Source organism: Notolepis coatsorum, assembly GCF_963971535.1.
Source record: "Notolepis coatsorum genome assembly, chromosome: 2".
NCBI lineage: Eukaryota > Metazoa > Chordata > Actinopteri > Aulopiformes > Paralepididae > Notolepis > Notolepis coatsorum.
Window position 1 is genome coordinate 2,961,159 of NC_140166.1, and position 17,380 is coordinate 2,978,538.

At 41.6% G+C, this 17,380-nt stretch overlaps 1 protein-coding gene across 3 annotated transcripts in view; it reads left to right on the forward strand.

The window, feature by feature from the left end:
• Positions 1-3,323: 3,323 nt before the first annotated feature.
• The window catches only part of atp8b5a (ATPase phospholipid transporting 8B5a), a 190,888-nt gene continuing 176,831 nt past the window's right edge, over positions 3,324-17,380 (forward strand). For all 3 annotated transcript variants that reach the window (XR_014619436.1, XM_084309315.1, XM_084309316.1), the window contains exon 1: positions 3,324-3,479. The gene's annotated coding sequence lies outside the window, so the exon portion shown is untranslated. The remainder of the gene's footprint in view (positions 3,480-17,380) is intronic.

The window sequence follows — 17,380 nt, forward strand, 5'->3', positions numbered from 1 at the left end:
CCAACTTACATTACCTCACTAATAGACTTCAATGTAGGAGCTTATAAAACCCACTATCAGGACTGGCATGACATGGCATGGATTGACATGTTCCTCGGGTCAATTCCGAACTCTGAAAGACTTTTAGAATTTGTGTTCCGGAATTGTGGAATAAACTACAATGCTATGAATGTTGACTTCCTGATAACATTGGGACATTTTAAAAATATGCTTTTAAATCAACAGTAGGCAACTGAGAAATAAGCAAAGAAATATGCCCAACAGCTAACTTGTCGTACAGAACTTGTAAATCGCTTTGGATAAAAGCGTCAGCTAAATGACTAAATGTAAATGTAAATAGAACAACATCTGTGTGAAGAAGAGACTCCGTCATGGGGCTCCTTCATACTCATGTTTTTATTGTAAATGTTATTGTGAATAGTTTGAGCAAGTTTGTGGGCTATGTCTGGTTTGTCTACATTTCATTATTCATGTGTCACAATAATTCAGTGCTACAGTAATTTCAAACATTAGAACAGTAACTGGACATGGCCTTTCAGTGCACAAGGTATGGCCAGCCTTGTCACACTCTGAATTACTTTTCAAGCCCATGCATGTGCAACAAAGGTTTTCCAGACTCCCAAAGGCATGCCATTATAAATTAAATTGTAAATGAGGGTAGGTTATACTTCACCTACAAACATAATACTGTTCTGACAGCACAGTATTGATGTCATTAAGAGATTGGCTGAATAATTACTTTTTGCATAGGTTTATAAGGGCAGGGTTTTGACAACAAAGAAAATAAATGATGAAATAACGGCCTGGCCTGGTTACTGGTGGTGCAGGGTTCACTCAACAAGCCCTTTTGATAGCAGGTCTGTCATAAGCAGTTTTGAAAATTTTTAAATGCTGTTAGAAAAGAAATATTGCAGCGTCACAATGAAATACTCTTTGTACACTCATTGCCATTACATTTCTCCACCAGTAGATAATAGTATTGTTGTTCGTTTCTCGTAAGAAGCCATATTATTATGCATAGCCATTTAGTAATGTTCTATATCTATGGCATAAAAGACAAATAATTGTGATTAATAGTTTCTGATAGTATATAAAAATATATATTTTTTTTTTGGTAGGTTTTTATTGGCTTTTTATTACCGGGCAGTCCGGTAGAGAGAGAGAGGAAGAATGGGAGATAGACGGGGGAAGACATTCGGCAAAGGTCGCCGGGCCCGGGACGGCCGTGTTGCGATGCAGCACAGTACGCGGTGTGCTACTTGAGCAACCATACAATATTTTTTTTATAGAGACACAGTCATCTGTTTTCACCCCTAATCCATATACAGTACTGAATGTATGGATAATCCATATGCTGAGTGGACTGTGACTACTTTACAATACAAACCCCTCTGGATGATGTATCTCTCTCTCTCTCTCTCTCTCTCTCTCTCTCTCTCTCTCTCTCTCTCTCTCTCTCTCTCTCATGCACATTAATAGTGCAATACACATGATTAGCACATTGTGACAAAGTAATTGCTTGTGTGTATCTATTGTTGCTTGTGTAACGGGGAAGCCTGTGAGTATATCCACAGTCACAGAAACAGGGGTGTTGACAAGTGACTGTGGCATTACGGGCTGGTAAGTTAAACTCACTTCCTCATAACAGGGTTAATAGACGCATAGGTACGGTACATAGGAGTGGATTCACTTCTTAGTGCAGCAGCCTATGTCGTCGCCCGCGGCGTGGGAGCTCCCCTGTTCGACTCCCCCTCGGGACATCAGATTTTAACAACAACACAACGCAGACCAATACGATCCGTCACACTTGTATTGAGTGCTGACTGAGTGTATGTGCTAAATTGTGTGAGCATATTTTTTTTAATGTTTCTAGATTTGTGAGCAGTTCTTGTTCATGTTTAATGTTTCTAGATTTGTGAGCAGGAGTTCTTGTTCATGTTTAATGTTTCTAGATTTGTGAGCAGGAGTTCTTGTTCATGTTTAATGTTTCTAGATTTGTGAGCAGGAGTTGTTGTTCACCTTGTTTAATGTTTCTAGATTTGTGAGCAGGAATTAATGTTTGTGTTGTTTAATGTTTCTATGTGTGAGCAGGAGTTATTGTTCATCTTGTTTAATGTTTCTAAATTTGTGAGCAGGAGTTATTGTTCATCTTGTTTAATGTTTCTAGATTTGTGAGCAGGAGTTGTTGTTCACCTTGTTTAATATTTCTAGATTCGTGAGCAGGAGTTCTTGTTCATCTTGTTTTATGTTTCTAGATTTGTTCTTGTTCATCAGGAGTGCAGCCTGCATATGAACATTTTGTTCTTCCAATCTATTAAAAGTTGACTATAATAGATTGCTTGGTTGATTTTCTAGTACAGTAAATAGTTTGTATGATTAATTAACTTTTTTGTGGGGTTTTGTAGATATGCAAGTATTATGTCCAGTTAGTATGTATGTATGTGTGTGTGTCTGTATCGAACAAGCACGAATTCGCAATAGCTGCAACCTTTGTGCAAACACTTACTTGACCTCCATGCCCAATTCCAGCCTCCATAGGTGACACCTTTGACCGAATTTTATGATGAATTGAAAATGGGGGACCCTGATGTAAACAAGACGAAAGTCTTTCTCTGGTCTGCATCCCCTTAACAATTGTATGTATTGAGATGTACTGTACTGTACCCATTCTGCAATCTGTTAATAAACTTTTCAATCAATCAATCAATCAATCTAGAGGGTGGGGACATTTTTGTGGACCAACCAACCTACCGACAGACAGAGTGATATATAGAGATGCTGGTCGCATCTAAAAAGCGGTTTCATTGTTTTAAGACATACTTTTCTCAGGACAGAGAGTCTTCACACAAAGAGCAGACTGAACAGAGGCGAACACAGGTGGATACAGACCCAAACGAGATCAAAGAAAAAGTTATAAGAGACTTCGATTTTGACTGAAATATAAGAGTGAGAGGGAGAGAGAGAGAGAGAGTGAGAGAGCGAGAGAGAGAGAGAGACAGAGACAGAGACAGAGACAGAGAGACAGAGAGACAGAGAGACAGAGAGAGAGACAGACTGCGCTAGTCCCGCCCAACATCACTGTTTAGGTTGAGAGCGAGAGCGCGTGCGATCTGTCCAGATGCCAAGCCTACCTCCGTCTCCCCTCCACACACTCTCTGTCCAGATGCCAAGCCTACCTCCGCGTGCCTCCCCTCCACACAGTCTCTGTCATGAGAACAGAATGGAGCGGGAGATAGAAAGGGAGGCGCTTGGTCAGGGAGGAGGAAGAGACGGAGGGAGTGGAGTCAGAGTAGAGAGTAGAGAGTGCAGTGAAGGGAGGAGGAGAGACATATTAGCCGCTAGTTTGCTGCTCGGACGTGAGACCCCCGAGGACGTGCGTCCCGCACACACGCGCGCACCATTTACAACTCTTTGACACACGCACACACGCACACACACACGGAGCGGAGCGGAGCCTGCGGAGGGAGCCAGGGCAGAAGGTAAGGGCGGCGACTGGTCTAATTCATCTCTGGGCTTGACGGGTCAGCTACGGGGATACAGAGTTCTTTGGGAGAATGTGGGCAGCAGGGGTGAGGTACTGATGTGGGCAGCAGGGGTGATGTACTGATGTTGTAAGGGAACTAGGGAAGGATAGATAAGAGAGGGGAGAAATATAGCAAGGCAGACAGGAAGTTACAACTAATGACCGAGTGACCGAGTGTTGCCTCTCCTCTCCCTCTCCTCTTCCATTCTTTTCTCCCTCTTTCTCTTCCCCGGGGAGCCCCGAACTAAAGCATTGGAAATAGTTGGGGGTTTCCTTGATTTGAGAGAGGGGACGCCGGTAGCTTAATTATTATATATATATATATTTTTAAAGCGAACTCGAACAAGGTCTTTAATTAACAAACACTGTATAGACTATATGCGTTGCTTTTAGGTCCTTCTGCATAATACAGCTTTAGTTGGGACACTTTGTAAATGCTATTGTGTTTGGAGAAATACTTCTTGATTGTGAGCACAGTTTGTTCTTTTTTCCAGTGGCGGTAGTTGGCATGTTGATGATCATGATAGACACATACTCACGCAATGCGTGTTGTTCTTAGTGTTGTTGATAAGGCGTGAGTCATAATAAGGCTGAAGCTAACCTGGCAGTCTAGCCCACGCCATGCACAACCCCACGTTGGCCATCTAGCTTTGTCATATGTATTTACAGGCTACCTGCCCTCTCTTTCCTTAGTGCGTGTGTGTGTGTGTGTGCGTGTGTGTGTGTGTGTGTGTGTGTGTGAGACTGTGTGTGTGTTACTTTAGTTTTTAACTGTTAACGCTGCCCACAGTATCCTACAGTACTAGGCATATTGCACACTGTGCCCACAGTATCCTACAGTACTAGGCATATTGCACACTGTGCCCACAGTATCCTACAGTACTAGGCATATTGCACACTGTGCCCACAGTATCCTACAGTACTAGGCATATTGCACACTGTGCCCACAGTATCCTACAGTACTAGGCATGTTGCACACTGTGCCCACAGTATCCTACAGTACTAGGCATGTTGCACACTGTGCCCACAGTATCCTACAGTACTAGGCATATTGCACACTGTGCCCACAGTATCCTACAGTACTAGGCATGTTGCACACTGTGCCCACAGTATCCTACAGTACTAGGCATGTTGCACACTGTGCCCACAGTATCCTACAGTACTAGGCATGTTGCACACTGTGCCCACAGTATCCTACAGTACTAGGCATGTTGCACACTGTGCCCACAGTATCCTACAGTACTAGGCATGTTGCACACTGTGCCCACAGTATCCTACAGTACTAGGCATGTTGCACACTGTGCCCACAGTATCCTACAGTACTAGGCATGTTGCACACTGTGCCCACAGTATCCTACAGTACTAGGCATGTTGCACACTGTGCCCACAGTATCCTACAGTACTAGGCATGTTGCACACTGTGCCCACAGTATCCTACTAGGCATGTTGCACACTGTGCCCACAGTATCCTACGAGGCCTACTGCACACTCCCCACAATATCCTGTCGCTATCAGCTCTATCTTAAATGTTTCTAAATGTTCAGTTGCTATTGCATGCACTCATCTGTGTTTCACTACACACATGAGTGCATGCATAGGCGGCGGGTATATAAGGCTAAGGGGGGCTATGCCTACCCAGAATATTATGCTCGGAATCTTGAAATGTATATAATATATGCGCAGGCTGCTGGCTATTGTGTGTGTCTTGTGCTGCAGCCGGCTGGCCGAGGTGTCACCGACGAAGGTGTCAATCGGTGGCAGCGTTTAACATTCCAGGTACAGGCAGTAACCAATCACGCATAGGCTCAGGTTAAATAAAGTAATTTAGAAGCTGCACCGGGCTGGCCCTGGGCATAACTACCGATCACCTGAGGGCTGAGGCTGTATGTTGTTTTATCTTGGCAAACAAGGGCTTGCTCTAAGAGGACATGATGAGTCAGAGTTCATCAAATTGTGGAAACTTTTTAGAGCTACTGTATGTACATTGTTTTCAAAGCATGATGAGATCTAAATTACGAAAAACGTTCACTTCATTGCAACTTGTGATTCAAGTTGTGAACACGGTCTTTCTCACCAAGACTAAACGTCGCATTTATCTGCATTAAGGTAAGACAATGGTTAATATATTATTGGATGCCTTCATTTGAACACTTAATTTGCACTATATATAAATGAGTGGGGGTCGCTGTAGTATAGCCTAGTAGTGTGTGTGTGTATATGAAATCAGAACCTGGACAGTTTGCGTGCAACCAAAAATAAAAGGTCTAATTTTTCGCGCTGCGCGCGGGGGCCGTTCCCTTTAGAGCCTTCCCACCCCCAAAGCCCACGTGCCGCCTATGAGTGCATGCTTACCAACTGTCCGTCTGCAATACTACCAGTGTTGGGAAAGTTCACTTTCTACATGAACTAGTTCAGTTCACAGTTCACAATTTTTAAAATGAACTAGTTCAGTTCATAATAAAAAAAAATGAACTAAAGTTCATGGTTTAAAAAATGAACTAATTTTTTTTTTTTTTAATAGATTTTTCACGTACAGTTACTTACATTACAAAAACACACATTGGGACAAGGGGGGGGGGGGGGGGGGGGGGGCGGGTCCTCCAGTTCATCTCTATGCCATCATCCACACCATAAGCAAAGGAAAACAAGCAAAAAGGAAAGCAAACCAAGACAGGCACTGTACAGTATTGCACTTGCCTCAAGCCCATTCACATGTAGACATATATTTATTTTTTCCTATCCTAGGTCTGTCCATACAATGGGGCACTGGGCCTTTAGAAGGATCCGAGAAATTTCAGCAGGAAAATAGTCTTAATAGTGGGGCCCACACCTCCTGAAAGGAAGCGTCGTTGCCTCTATGCATTGCACAGTGTCTTTCATGGGGTAGCACACCGGAGATCTCTCTATACCACATTTGTAAAAATGGAGGCTTATCCTTAATCCAGTTTATCAGAATGCATTTCCGGGCTGAAAGTAGAAGTTTATCAAATAGTTTGAATTGTAAAGGGTGTCACCCCTCCTACCCAACCGCCCCCCCCCCCCCCCCCCCTCCAATGTACAGTCACCCCCCCAACCCCACCCCACCATACCCAACCTCCTCCAATGTACAGTTTCTACGTCAAATGTATATACTCTCTTTTATGGACTCTTTTTGTATCACAAACAGTACTGTATTTGCAAATCTGGTATGTCATGTATGTCATATATGTTATGATGAATTGAAAATGGGGGACCCTGATGTAAACAAGACGAAAGTCTTTCTCTGGTCTGCATCCCCTTAACACATTAACTGCCACGCTTATATCCATCAATCTTTGATCACTGCCAGCACTGTAAGTCTATGGAGATGTTTACCTTCTTTGCAGGGCTATAACTTTTTAAATTGTATTGCTAAATTGACATTACTATGGCCCATTCAACATCGATTATCTATCGTTCAGGATGTAGGAACGTTTTACTTTTTCATTCACACATTCATATGAAAATACCGTCTAGACTCTAGAGTATAAATATGTTTTTATCGTTTTCTGCAGTAGAACGTGAGATATAGGCATAAATGCATATTAGATTATCAAATGCCGTTTGATACCGATCGACGCTATATTAAAAATGTCAACCTAAACGTTATGACTGATCATGCGCGGGTGAACGGGGGGGGGGGGGGGTCGTTTATAATTCCGTGATCCTCGTTAAATGCTTCATAGTATGGGTATATATATAGATCAGAGCAGTTTGTATGGTTAATAATAAACAAAAACGCTGAAACTCACGGCAGCTTCCTCTTAGCGTTGGGCGATGCTACTGGAGCAAACAGATCCCAGTTATGTGATGGGGATTGAGGCGATCCATTTCCGGTTTGTATGATAATAATAACAGTAGGGCTGTCTTAAATACTTCGAAGCTTCGAAGCTTCGTTCGATGGCACAAGCTTCGAACATTAAAAAAAAAATCGAAGTTTAAAAAAATATATATATATGTTTTTTTTTTCAATTTTTTTTTTAATTTTCTTTTTTTACTTCGGTGTGTGTGTGTGTGTGCATGGGGCCATTGGGTGGGGCCGGGGGACAAATACACTGGAGGAAAGGAACCCAGCTCAGCACTGCCCAAATTATATCATCACTATTGCCTGTTTGAAGGATATCATCCTCAAACACATATACACCACCTACACGCCTATTCTCAGTCCTTGCCCCACAATGGTGGAATGAATTACCCACCCCAGTTAGGACAGCCGAATCCTGTCCAATCTTTCGCCGTAGACTAAAGATGCACTTCTTCAACCATTATCTAAAAAAAAAAAAAAACTAACCCTAACTAACCTTACTGTCATGCACTTGTCCTAATAAACTAACCTACACTGTAACACGCAACACTTTGATGAATATTGTTACTCAGCTGATAGAGTTGTATCCTGTAATAGAATAATTGTGATCGAATATCAATTAATATGCTTGCTATACACACCTAAGAAGACATTGCCCTTGGACACAACTAACACTGTCTGCCGTCATGACATCCTGTGTTTATCTTATTGATATGCCCATGATAACCCCATTGTACAACGTAGCAGGCCTGTCTGCGACCAAGGTCTGTTTTATATTCACATGTTAAACACATAATCACCTTTGTTTCCAAAGGCCTGATATATGTCCCAAGAGTTTCAAACTGATGACACGAGACTCACATTGCGACACAAAGGAGACAATTGACCCTTCTGTGGACTCACATTACAACTAGGGGTGCACCGATATGAAAATTGGCCACCGATACCGATACCGATTGTTCAACTAACACAATCGGCCGATACCGATACCGATACCGATAATTGTGGCAAAAAATAAGTATTTTTAATTTTTTTTAATTTTTTTTTTAATTTTTTTTTAATTTTTTTTTAATTTTTTTTTAATTTTTTTAATGAAACTACTGTATATTTGTATGTGTGTTTGTATTTGTAGGCCTCTTTACTTACTTAAAAAAGGAAACATCAAGAAATATGTTTATGGTATCACTGATCCCTCTCCCAGTATCGTCTGGCGGCCTGCAGAGGGATACTATTTTCTCAACCAGAGCTTTCAACCAATGCAATGGAACCATTCTGGCGGCCTGCAGCGGGATACTATTCTCTCAACCAGAGCTTTCAACCAATGCAATGGAACCATTTTGATTGACAGTCGATTCGGCCAATTACGCCACACCGCTAGCACCCACCTCCTGCTTACCACCAAGCGTTTATTCATTTTTCTACTTCGGGGCATGCCGCCATTGATCTGCTTGCGAGAATGCGAGTCAAACTTAGAACCACAACAAGCTAATACGTTAGCTGCCCGGCAGTGCCCGCCGACCAGCGCGCTCCACAGGATGGCCAAACGAGACACAATGATTTTACTGCAACAAATTTTATAATAAAACAAAGCCTTTCTATACATTTGTCTGGTTGAAAACTTTATTAACAGATTGCAGAATGTGTAGTTGGGTACGGAATGAGCAACGGAATGTAACCGAGCTATGCACGGCTTGCTTGCTATCTTCGGGTAAATACTATGCTGATGTAATTGAACGTGTAACTAACTATAATAACGTTAATGCCACAAAACGAATGTTTGTGTCATTTTAACAGCAGATACTTTCTTAAATGCCATCCTCCCGACAGAGCGGTGTTGATGGGGAGCTCTGATGGATTCGCTTGGTTGTGTTATTAACATTGAACAGCTAACCGAAAGCTAGGGTTAACTAATGTTAAAGGTTTAGCCATAACGTTACGTTGGCTAAAGTTGGGGCTATTCTTAATCCAGTAATAATGGCTGCAGACCTGCAAGCAAAGTACAGCAAGTTGGCAAAGGAGTATTCCAACGTAAATCACATTTTCACCAGTAACGTTAGTCTTCTGCCTCCCGGCTATGAACGGACTCGGAGTAATGCCTTGCTGCTATGGGTAATAATAATATGCTGATGTTATTGTCCGTGTAACACTAACTATATAACGTTAATGCCACAAAACGAATGCCTTGTTAATCATAAATAGTAACTTTGATGCAGTAGCTTGTGTGTGTGTGGGGGGGACGGCGGGCGTTGTGCAGGTAGGTCGCGAGTGAATATTTTTTTTTTGCCTTTTGACGCTACACAAATGGATGGTTGGTTATCGGCGACTGCTATCGGCACATTTGAGCTTATCGGCCGATAGGCCGATAGCAGTCAACAAGGCACTTATCGGCCGATACCGATACCCGACCGATATATCGGTGCACCCCTAATTACAACACAAGGCAGACTTGACCTTTTTACAATCTCTGCCAAGCAGAAGCATTCTACGAAACCCGCTGACTATAAGTGTTTTTACGACCCTCCAACTGTCAAGTTCATAGCTTTCACATTGGGCCACCTTCACTTCCTGAAAACACACACACATAGACACGCACACACATGCACACACATGCATGTGCACGACAATTGACCCTTCTGCGATCTCTGACAAACAGGGACTTCCTCTATGAAACTAACTGACTACAAGTGTTTTACGACATGTCAACTGTCTCAAGTTCACAGGTCAAGCGATGCTGCAAAACAATGCAACACCCCACTTCACACATAGCCGTGCACACACGCACATACATACACAAGCACACACATGCACGTGTAAGCATAACACACACACACACACACTTTCATTTCCTGAAGTCACACTCACACACACACACACTGTTGGAGAATGCTATATAAGCTCTGAAACTCCATCTGTCTATACACATGTTGGCATCTTGCTTTTGCTGTCTGTCAGTGTGTGTCCAGCCTTGTGTGGCTGCCCAAATTAAACCCAACGAACGTCCATTTGTTTCCGTGTTAATCTTTATTTCAACAGCTACACTTAAATATTCCAATACAATCCTTCCTGATGACCTGTCGTACAGAACTTGTAAGTCGCTTTGGATAAAAGCATCAGCTAAATGACTAAATGTAAATGTGAATGTAAATGCCTTGTAGAATTCCACACATAAGAAAGAAAGATACTGGGATGAATAAACAAAATAGGAAATAAAATGTAGAAATGCATGCAATACATAAATAAATATGAATCTCCATATATGAAATAGAACATTTAGATAAGGTGCTACTGAGATGTTTTGGTGAGTTCTTTGTTTTTTTGTGGAAGTAGCCCTTCTTAAAAATGCATGAACATTCACTGATAATTGGTCTGTAGTGGAGTCTACAAGGTCTACATTGCCGGACCATGTAGAATCCGGACCTTGTAGACTGACATAATTCTGTGCATAGTTTAGTCTACACAGGCCATATTTCAAATAATAAAAATCTTACTTCATTCATCTTAAACATTCTTGATTTGGGGGATTGGTAGTTCCCATGAAATCTGAAGTTGTTCAAACGACAACAGCGATCCACCTTGAATTAAATCACACAGCCGTGTTGGCTGCGTCACAGTCACGAAAGGGGCTACTTAATTCATTAATCCAATCCACTTTATTTATAGAGCACATTTAAAAACAACAAAGTTTACCAAAGTGCTGTACAAGTCCCACAACATAAGATGAAAAAAAAAAAATCGAAGGTCAGCCCTAGAATGAACGCGCGTTTGAACGCCGTTATACAGCGCTGAGAATGAACGCGTTCTCAATTACGTTCATTTAGCGGATATACAGTACGTTCAGTTCACGTTCGCCCAAAATACGAACGCGTTCATGAGCGATCGTTCATTGAACGCGTTCAGGTACATCACTGAACACTACTATCACCGACATCTAAGAAGAGAGATCCCCCCTTGAATTGGCCCTTCTAAGGTTTCTCTCCTCCACATTGCCTGTGGTGCATTTTTTCCTATTGCTAGGTTTTAGTGAGTTTTTCCTTACCTTCGCGTGGGAGTCTGGGAGTGTTTGCATTGCATTCATTTATTTTGCATTTATTTTAAATTTGTTGGACCTTATGGTGTTCTTGTTTTGTTTCTTGACTTATTGTGATGTTTCTTCTTGACTTGTTTAAAGAAGATGTGTCCGGCCCATGGGGACATTAACGTGTGTTGTCGGGCCTTACAAATAAATTTGATTTGATTTATGATTTGATTTATCTTACTAGGCATATTGCACACTGGCAGCATGGGCTCCATGTGAGTGTGTACTGTGGGTTCATCACAGGGTTCACCTGGTGAACTCCTCCACACCCCTGTGGTCAATTCAACCTCATTAATGATGTAACAATAACCAACAGTATGCCTTTCAGACATTTTCCTATTGAAATCAACCCGTGAGTCAAAGCGATACCCTCTTTAGTGAGTGACACTTTATAGGGAGGTGTAGTCTGACTTTAGTCACTTTAGTTTCCCGCACGGTCCACCCGTATTCTCGAAGTCAACTTCCTGTCTGTTGTTGCTACGCAACTGCAGCGTGGGGGGAAACTGTCCCGCCTGGTACATTCTGTGAAAAAGTGGCTGGCAGCTAACGTTAGCTACGTTAACCTAGACAAATAGCTACATGCTGAGCTAACGTTAATTATATCATATCGAACCGATAGGAGCTTATTTTATCTAATCTTACGTGGATGTTTGATCGGGTAGTGGCACACGTGGTACCACCACGTAAGATTAGATAAGATAAGCTCCTATCGGTTCGATATGATGTAATTAACGTTAGCTTAGCATGTAGCTACCACGACCACAACACCAGTCAATCAGGGGGAGCTTCTTTGACTCATATCTCGCCTTAGAATCACCAGAAAGGCTTTCGAAATAGTGAAATGCCATGTTGGCCTCAATATTTTCAAAACAAATCGTATGAAAATGTTATGAAATGAACAAGAATGCGCCAAAGTGAGTGTAGTTCCTCAGTGAACGAAAACATAAACGTTGTTATTTTTCAATATTTTTTATTTTTTTGATTAACTTTTTCTCCCATTTTCAATTTTTCTCCCATCCCAATTTCGTATTGTCCAATTCTACCCTCCCCTGTCTCGAACGCTGTTAGGCCATGCCTCCCACTGGCCGGCTGCAATGTGGACGAAGCCTTGCATCACGTGTCCCCTCCGGTACACGAGGAGGCAGCCGTCGCATCTTTTCACCTGCACAGCGCGATCTCTCAGCGGCGAGGGTCTGTGTGGGAGGGACATGCCACTCTCGTTGCTTCCTGATTCTGCTGCGCAGGCGCACCAACCGACCTGTAGGAGTCGCTGTCCACAACGTCCGAGCCCCACCCACCAGCTTCCCACCCCTAACACTGCCAATTGTGTTAGTATGAATTTTTTTCATACCGTCATACCTTGCTGACATAATACCCCGGTATACAGTATATGACGGTATGACTCTCATTTTCGGAGGCGGAGGCGGAGCTAACAATATACTCGTTATCACCATACATAACGCTCGCTTATATTGAAACACGTTGAGATTAGGGCCGTTCTTTCAACCTGAAAGTGCACTTTCTTCAACCTCGAAGTAAACAAATCACAGAACGGTAGCCACTGCCGGCACCATCCAGGTATCAACGTGAGCTAACGGTAGCTAGTTAGCCGGCACCATCCAGGTATCAACGTGAGCTAACGGTAGCTAGTTACTGTTAGCCGGCACCATCCAGGTATAAACGTGAGCTAACGGTAGCTAGTTAGCCGGCACCATCCAGGTATCAACGTGAGCTAACGGTAGCTAGTTAGCCGGCACCATCCAGGTATCAACGTGAGCTAACGGTAGCTAGTTAGCCGGCACCATCCAGGTATCAACGTGAGCTAACGGTAGCTAGTTAGCCGGCACCATCCAGGTATCAACGTGAGCTAACGGTAGCTAGTTAGCCGGCACCATCCAGGTATCAACGTGAGCCAGTTGCATTAGGATTAAAAAATGTCAACACTCACTCACCCCGTTTTATATTACATTCCCTAAGAAGTGCCTCTGTCTCTCGTTGTGCTGGATGAAGTCACTGGCGAGTCGACTCGTGGCGAGGGTTTTGCTTAAATCCTAACAGAGTCCTTTAACACATTGACGACCAGCGTCCCGCGCCGATTTATAGGCCAGAGGACCGGGTGTTGTCAACAAACCGATGTACTTTCTAACAGCTATATATATACTTTATAGTATTGCTATCTGTCCATTCTCATTGTCACTTGAGTGCATAAACCGTGCCTTCATAATGGCTTAAAGAAAATAAAAATCCATCGGTTGTCATTTTATAGCGCCGTGAATATAAGGTTTATCGCAGTTTTCGCCTAGTCTTTTTTCTGGGGAGCTAGATAATAGGCTAAAGGCTAGTCACGTTATATCAAACGCCATTTCTGCTGTATATATACAAATGAAATAAAACAAACTGCGGAGCATCCGGACTATTACAGAGCATCTATGGATGAAATGGGGGCGGCGGGGGACGCCGATTACTATTATTGATTAGCAATACAGTGTGCGTTCACGTAGCCATTTTCACTGATCAATCACGTTGCGTTTTAAAACAATGTCCAATCCAGCTGTAATTTGGGGGAATAGTATCCTACCGTCAGCCCATGTGATCGCCGGCAGCATTTCGTCATTAGTCATCGGAATCTGGTAGATCGATATGTCCATTGGTTGATCATAAATCCCATTATTCCAGGCTGAAATCTGCGTTCGGTAACGGGATCAAAGATGGAGTATGTTCGGCTGGGACCGAGGCTCATATGAAACGCCCACAGACAGTAAAAATTTATTTTTTCAATCGCCCTCAATGATACTGCAGTGGAGCGATGGCGCCCCTAAGTGGATCTGGCCACTATTGCATGTTTCGAAAATAAAATATGCGGGTAGGTCCTGCAAGTCGATCGGGGACGTTAATAGCGTTATTAATATGGAATAAAACAATAACAACTTGCCACGAGTTAACTCATGGCACCGAAACACGAGTTAACTCGTGGCTGGTCCCTATAGTGTTAATTGTCCAAATGCGACAGTGTGTGCAGAAAAGTTTAGCTCTTGTTTGACATGCTGCCGCCATCTTGCTCAGCTCAGCTCTGTGCGGGAAAGACGGACTGCCTCCCCTGCCGTCTGCTGGCGCGTGCCAATGCCGTCCCTGTCGAAACTCCGTTTCAGTGTAATAGAAACCGAAACCCAATGCCGTCCCTAGGCACTGTAAAACCCAATAAGTTTCCAGAACTTAAAATTTTTTTGTCAACCCCCTGCCTCAAATTTTTTAAGTTGATAAACTCAAATGTTTTCAGTTGGCTAAGACTTACAATTCTCAGTTAAGTCAAATCAAATATGGTCAGTTACTGTGACTTACAGTTCTCAGTTAAGGCAATTCAAATATGTTCAGTTACTGTGACTTAAGGTTCTCAAGTGGAGGCAACTCAAATATATTCAGTTACTGTGACTTACAGTCCTCAGTTAAGGCAATTCAAATATGTTCAGTTACTGTGACTTAAGGTTCTCAAGTGGAGGCAACTCAAATATATTCAGTTACTGTGACTTACAGTTCTCAGTTAAGGCAATTCAAATATGTTCAATGTTCAAACATGTTGATGGCAACTATTGTGACAGTTGGGATAACACAGTGTATCTGTACAGTACAGAATAAAATGTATAGATTATCTGAAAATATATATAGAAAATATATATAGAAAATAAATACATGCATGTTATAACATGTACATAAAATGTAATGTATATTACACATTTAATCCCACTGGTCACAATAGTGTAATAATGTTTGTTATAAGGCTCTGAAAATGTTACTGAATGATGTATCAATGTATTTCCAGCAAATATTGAAATAATAAAGGGTCTCAATATGTGCAGTGCACATGACCAGAGCTGTTTACATCCTGGCTGAATTACTCAAATTTGTATAGTGTGGTCATAGAATGAGCAAACATGTTGATGGCAACTATTGTGCCCGTTGGGATAACACAGTGTATCTATGTACAGTACAGACTAAAATGTATAGATTATCTGAAAATATATATAGAAAATATATATAGAAAATAAATACATGCATGTTATAACATGTACATAAAATGTAATGTATATTACACATTTAATCCCACTGGTCACAATAGTGTAATAATGTTTGTTATAAGGCTCTGAAAATGTTACTGAATGATGTATCAATGTATTTCCAGCAAATATTGAAATAATAAAGGGTCTCAATATGTGCAGTGCACATGACCAGAGCTGTTTACATCCTGGCTGAATTACTCAAATTTGTATAGTGTGGTCATAGAATGAGCAAACATGTTGACGGCAACTATTGTGACCATTGGGATAACACAGTGTATCTATGTACAGTACAGAATAAAATGTATAGATTATCTGAAAATATATATAGAAAATATATATAGAAAATAAATACATGCATGTTATAACATGTACATAAAATGTAATGTATATTACACATTTAATCCCACTGGTCACAATAGTGTAATAATGTTTGTTATAAGGCTCTGAAAATGTTACTGAATGATGTATCAATGTATTTCCAGCAAATATTGAAATAATAAAGGGTCTCAATATGTGCAGTGCACATGACCAGAGCTGTTTACATCCTGGCTGAATTACTCAAATTTGTATAGTGTGGTCATAGAATGAACAAACATGTTGACGGCAACTATTGTGACCGTTGGGATAACACAGTGTATCTATGTACAGTACAGAATAAAATGTATAGATTATCTGAAAATTGTCAATCCGCTTGGCACATGTAAAATTCACAAACTTTGTGCTGTATATTGGGTCCTGCCAATGTGGAACCAAAATACCAATCCACATTACACGCTATACAGCTGGCAATACTGTTAATAGTGCACATACCTACATATAGGTATGGAAATGCAGCTGTACTTGCTCCATGATGTTCTATATCATGGAACAAGATGGTGTTTTCATTGAAAGAGTTAGTCAGAATGTCAGAGGCACCATCTGTCATTTAGAGCAGGCTATGTTTGCAGAATGATAACTATAGAACACTACAGTACTCTGTACTGAGAACACAGTACTCTGTACTGAGAACACTATACAGTACACTAACTATACTACTGCCTACAAGGTCTCAACGATACAGTCCCACTCTCAGCATACAAGATCGATGGTCTGCTGCTGCTGACTCCCAAGCGATTAATTAAAGTGAAACGGAACTGAGTCCAGCTAATGGTGAATAGTTATTTTATTAATCAATTATTGTGTCTTTATTCACTCGTTGTGTAATTGACCAGTTCATATTCTGTATAAGTTCATATTCTGTATATGTTAATAATGACGCTTTCTGTGTTGTGTTTATGACTCCTGGTATATCGCCTTGTACTCTGTACTGAGAACACTAACTCTACCACTGCCTACAAGCAATGGAAGCAGTCAAAGCAGAGTGGCATTTATGCCCATTGCCTCCTATTGTTCCTCGAGAAACAAACGTTTGGGACTTGGATGTTGCCTTTGAGATTCTGATAAACTCTTTCAACTCTAAAACTTACTTGGATGAAATTACAATAATGCTATAGACGGTTAAGAAAATTCTAACTGTAAAACTCTCAAATGTAAACATATTACATAAAAAAAAGAACAAGGTACATTGAGTAGTTTGGACCTATTGGCTGAACATCTGCAAAGTAGTACAGCAACTTTTGAAGGTATTATTTTGACATGACAAGACATTTCAGATGAGTTTCTATAGACACACTTTTGAGGTGTTGGTAAGTGCGTTGGGGTAGTGGATTAGTCCAAACATTACAGGAAGGAATCACCAAATCTGGGGAGGCTGATCATGATATGACTTTCAATGACAATAGAGATTGTCACAGGCTGGTAGTGAACTGGACTTGTGTCATGGTCACTGATGACAGTAAGGAATAGAAACTCATCTGAAAGAAGGATGTGGGGTGAGGTATTCATTTCCTTGTCATGTCAAAATA